A 6,159-nucleotide genomic window follows, 5' to 3' on the forward strand; every position below is an offset into this window, starting at 1 on the left:
ACCTTGGGCTTGCCAGGCAGGCGCTTTTGCCGCTGAGCTAAATCCCCAGCCCCCTGTTGTTTTGTTCTTGTTCCTGTTTTTTCTCTCCTTTCTTTCTTGTCTTATTCAAGACAAGAATAAAGAATAGTTTTGCAAAGATTGCATAATCTTTCTTTGTCCTTCAACTTTGCTTCTAATCACTTTCTCTCATTCTATTTCTCTATTTTTTCCTCTTATCCCTTTTAAATATTCTCCCCTGAGAGTAAAATTGCTCTATTAAGGAGATATTTACTGTATACAATTTTCTAGTGTTTCATATAAACTTATATAACTACAAAGTTATATATTATATAACTATAAATTTTGTTCATATGGTTAAGGTGGCAAATTAATAGTTACTACAGTCTGTTATTGTCTAGGCTGATCTTGATGTGACTGAGATTACAGATTATACTGCTTTAGCCAGGTGACATACTTATCAGTTTTTCTTCCTTGAATGCCAAGAATGAGATTGCCTGAGGATCATAAACAATGCTATATAATATTAATGTAGAACCAGGGTGTAGGCCAAATAGGCAGCAACTTCTCTTCCCCAATAATTCGAAGTAGTAGGATCTTGCAACAGACTCAAAACAGCAACACCTACAAAACGTTTTAAAAAGGAGTCATTTCCTAAGGAGTTCTCCATACTAGCAGTACAGCTACCCAACATAAAAAAATTCACAACCATCAAAGCAGAAACTAAACTAAAGATAAAAAAGAAACAAAATGGGAAGATACAAGAAACAAAATGTAACCCCAGACTTCCCGCTTGCCCAAGACAAACCCAGGGAACCATGATGAAGATAATTTAATCAAAAGCCACCCCCCTGAACTTCCTGAAATGGTTACAGCAGAAACAACAAAGCAGATGAATGAGCACCTAGAAAAAGTCAAATTGGAAATAATTTTTCAGATAATGAAAAAAATGAGGGCTATAATTAAAATCATTGTTAGATAATCTAGAGTGGATACAGCAAAAAAAATAGAAGCTTGTGAATATGATGAAAATCATAAATACCCAACCTAGGAAAGAAATAAAATCCATAAAATGGATTCAGGTATCTATATTAAAATTTTCATTGAAAGTATACACAGCAAAATCAGTCAGTGTAAGGACAGACTATCAGATTTAGAAAACAGGCTTTCAGTTAGTGACCAGGACAGAGAAAGATTGCTTAAAAGTAACAAGGGATGGGGCTGGGGATTTAGCTCAGCGGCACAGCACCTGCCTGGCAAGCGTAAGGTTGTAAGTTCGATTCCTGGTACGAGAAAAAAAAAAAAATAGCAAGGGACCATGAAGAATCAATCCAACAGTTTCTAAATGATGCAAGGAAGGATAAAAAAGATTGATCAAAGCTAATGAAAAAGCAGGAGATAATGCAAATGACATAAAAATAGTTCACAGAGGTAAAAACAAAATGCCAACAATGCAACAATAACCTACAGTAAGTGAGACATATACAACTTCAACTAGCCATGATCCCTGAAACAATCTATATCAAGACAAATAATAGTCAAAATTCTAGAAATTTGATGGAATATATTGTTAAAAGCTGTTAGAGAAAAGAAACAAATCATCTATAAAGGAAAGGCCATAGAATCATAGCAGACTTCTTGACACAAACCTTTAAGTCAAGGAGAACTTGTAAGTATTTCCAACTCTAAAATAAAACAACCTCCAATCCAGATTGATGAACCATGCAAAACCATCTTTCAAAATTTGTAGAGAAATAAGAAACTTCAATGAAAAAGAACACTGAAGAAATTAATAACCACCAAACGTGTATTCCAAAATATTCTGCAGTCCAGAAAAAGATAAAGAAAACTACAATTCAATGAATGATAATACAGTGAATCCACCAAGCAAAGCAAGCAGTTACACAGAGTGGAAAGAAAGGGAAGCAACAACAGAAAAATTATGTGACAAAGAAAAATTAATGCACCTCAGCTAAAAACATCAATATAAAAGATTTCAATTCACCAACCAAGAGAAACAGATTGGCAGAATGGATCAAAAAGCACTCAAAAAGTAAGATCCAAAAAAGAAAACTGCATGCAAGAAATATATTTAATTAAAATACAAATTCATAGACTTAAAGGATGAAAAACAATACTGTATGTGACAGGAACCTGAATAAAAGCAGAGGTAACTGTTTTATTTGGAGACAAAGTGAATTTCAAGCCATGACTTATCAAGACAGACAAAGAAGGTCAATACATGTTGTTAAGGGAATAATCCAAGAGGAAAAGATAATCATAAATACACATGGATCAAATCCTAGCCAGCACAACTATATAAAACAAATATTAAAGGACATGAAAAATCACTTAAGCACTACTACAACTGTAACGGAGGACATGAATACCCCACTGGCAGAAATAGACTAACTGAACAAAAAGTTAACCAAGATATATCAAAACTAAACCAAGCTTTTGAACTAATAGACTTAGTAGATGTCTATGAAATATTCCACCCCACAACATCTGAATACAGATCCTTCTTAGCTGCATATGGGACATTCTCCAAAATGGACCACATTTAACTCAAAACATGCTAAAGTAAATGCAGAGGAATTTAATTTATCCCATGTATATTACCACAGCCTAGTGTAATTATATTGGGAAGCAATGGCCAATGATATTAGACAGTTTCTACAATTAAATGATAATGCAAAAACAATATACCAGAAATTAAGGGATGCAGTGAAAGCAGTTCTATGAGGAAAATTTATATTGGTGAATTGCCACATCAGAAAAACAGAGCAAGCTCAAATAAACAACCTAATATGGAACCGCAATCTTTTAGAAAAAGGACAAGTCAAACCAAAAGCTCATATACATGAGGTAATTAGAAATATCAGTGGAGAAATTAATGCAGTTGAGACAAAGAAAACAATATAAAGAATCAATAAATCAAAGAGTTGGTCATGTGAAAGATTAAATAAAATTGGCAAACACAGCTTATCAAAAAAAGAGTAGAAAAGAATCAAATACATGCAATTAAGAATGAAATGGGTGAAATCAAAACATAACCTGCAGAAAACCAGTAGATCATCAATACCTACTTCTAGAACCTACATTATGATAAGTAGGAAACATAGAACAAGAAATGGACAGAAATGCATGCAATTCTTATGCATTCCGAGATACATAAGAATTAACAAACTAGAATCAGAATCAAGGAGATATAACAATTCTAAATAATCCAGTAACAGTCAATGAGATTGAAGAAGTAATTAAAAGCTTAGCAACAAAGAAAAGCTCCGGTTCTGGTAGATTCACTGCTGAACTTTATAAAAAATTTAGGGGCGATCTATTGCCACTAACCCTCAAACTCTTACCTGAAATTGAAATAGAAACAATACTCCCAAACTCATTCCTAGAGGAAAGTGTTACACTTCTACCAAAATCAGAGAAAGATCGAACCTCAAAAGGCAATTACAGGTCAATCTTCCCAATTAACATAGTGACAATAATCCCCACTGAGATACTGGCAAACACAATGCAGCAAATCATTGAAAAGATTGTACAATATGACCAAGTAGGATCCACAGGGATGCAGGTTTGGATCAACATATGCAAACCAATAAATATACTACACCATATGAAAAGAGCCAAAGACAAAACCACATGATCATATCAATAAATGCAGAAAAAGCATTTGAAATAATCCAACATTCATGATAAAAACACAACAGAAAATTGGAACAGATGATCTTTATCTCAATCTGTTCAAAGCCATTATTGCAGACCAAGAAACAGCATCTTAATGATCAAAAGCAAATCCTTCTCCTTAAAACCAAGAACAAGACAAGGATGTCCATTAACATCAGTCCTATTCAAGGTAGTTCTGGAAACACTAGCTGGAGCAATTAGACAAGAGAAAGAAATAAAAGAAATAAGGACAGGAGAGAGAGAACTTAAAATATCATATTTGTGGATGATGGGATGCTCTACATAGATCCCAAACATTCCACCAAAAAGACTTCTAGAATTAATAACTAAATTCAGTAGCATGGCTGGACATAAACCAAACACTCAACTGAGCATTAGCATTCCTGTAACCAAATAAAAAATTCAGAGAGAAAAATTATGGAAAACACCTTTCACAATAGTATCCATAAAATGAAATACAGTCATTCACTTATTGCAGCTTCCCTGAATTGCAGGTTCTTTAAAAAAATATACCTAATTCTGTATCGCAAAGTTTTCACTGCATCACAGGATTTTGTGGTATATAGGTATTTATATAATATTTATAATTTTAATTATTTTGCCTAAATTATTTAAAACTATGTAAAAACATAAAAAATGTTAATTCAAAAATATTAAAATATTAAATTGAAATAAACTACTGTACAGTATTTATTTCATCAGCAGGTGAATACCGTACTGTACACAATGGAAATGCAGTACGCCGTTACAGCCAGCCCAAGCAGGCGGAGCCACCTAGCAAGAGAGTGAACCTGCACTGGTGGGCACTGCTTATAGGCGAGGAGGGTGCTTGGCAAAACTCGCATTCCCCCCAATTCCCTCCCCCTGCTATGAGCTGCCCTGGGAGGGGTGATCAATTCGGGCTGGGTGCGGGGCTGGGATGCAGCTGCGGTTGCAGCTGAGGCTCAGCTGGGTCCCACATGCCCCACTCCCGACCCTCTCCCACCCTACATCCACACGTGCCCTGTCCTCCCCTCCTGCCCTGGAGCTGAAGTGCCAACTCACCTAGGTATCATCAGGCTCCACCCCAGCTGGAAGCTGAGGCTTTGGGAAAAAGGCTTCCCCGGGAAGGTAAGCAGGAGTTTGGAAAGGGTTTACAGGAGTGTGGGAAGGTTTTATAAAGCTTTTATATATATATATATATATATATATATATATATATATATATATATATCGCTACTTCGCGGATTTCCACCTGTCACGGGGGTCTCTGGAACACAACTCCTATGATAGGTGAGGGATCACTGTACTTAGGAATCAGTGTAACAAACTAAGTAAAAGACCTACATGGAAAACTACAGTATTCTGAAAGAGGATACTAAGAGGATATCAGAAAATGGGAAGATATCCCTTATTCTTGGGTAAGAAGTCTAACATAGTGAAAATGATCATACTTCCAAAACTATTATACAGATTTAATGCATTCCTAATCAACATACTAATAGCATACTACACCAAATTAGTGAAAACGATCCTAAAATTAACTGGGAGAAAGGAGAGACCTGGAATCACCAAAGCAATGCTGGGCAAAAGAGGCAGGGCATAAGACATCCAAATCCCTGATTTGAAATTATACTACAAAGCTTTATGATAAAACAGCATGGTACTGGCAAAAAACAGACCTAAGTATCAATGGAACAGACTAGAAAATTCAGAAACAGCTCCAAAAACACTTTGCTATTTTATCTTTTATAAAGGAGCCATAAAGATATCCTACTTGCTAAATGGTGCTGAAAAAAACTGGCTTTCTACATGCTGATGATTATAACTATACATATATCTTTCAACATGCACTAAATAAAATTGAAATGAATCAAAGGTCTAAATAATAAAACAGAAACACTAAGACTTCTGGAAGATAGAGTTGGTAGAACTCTTCAAGACGTAGGTGTAGGCAAAGACTTTATGAACAAAACCTCAATCAGACCAGAAATACTACAAGGCATAAACAACTAGGATCTCATCATATTAAAAAGCTTTTGCACAGAAAAACAAACTACTAACAGAATGAAGAGATCACCCACAGACTGGGGAAAATTTTGACAGGTGATCATTAGACAAATGACTAATATCTAGAATATATGAAGAACTCAGAAAAATCTGACTCCCCTAAATTTAAAGACCCTAGCCAAAAATTGGCATCTGAAATGAATAGACACTCTCAGATAAAGAAATACAAATAGCAAATGAACAAAAAGAATGTTCAATGCCACTGGTCATTCAAGAGATGCAAACACTGAATTTCCATCTCAATGCAGGAAAAATGGCTAGTATCAAGAAATCAACCAGAAACAAGCGTTGGTGGGGCTGTGGGGTAAAAAGGAACTCTTCTTCACTGTTGGTAGGAGTGTAGACTGGTGCAACCACTGCAGAAATCAATGTGGAGGTACCTCAGAAAACTAAACATAGAATTTCCATCTGACC

The sequence above is a fragment of the Chinchilla lanigera genome, unplaced genomic scaffold (genome assembly GCF_000276665.1).
Source record: "Chinchilla lanigera isolate Chin_1 unplaced genomic scaffold, ChiLan1.0 scaffold00003, whole genome shotgun sequence".
NCBI classification, from domain to species: Eukaryota; Metazoa; Chordata; class Mammalia; order Rodentia; family Chinchillidae; genus Chinchilla; species Chinchilla lanigera.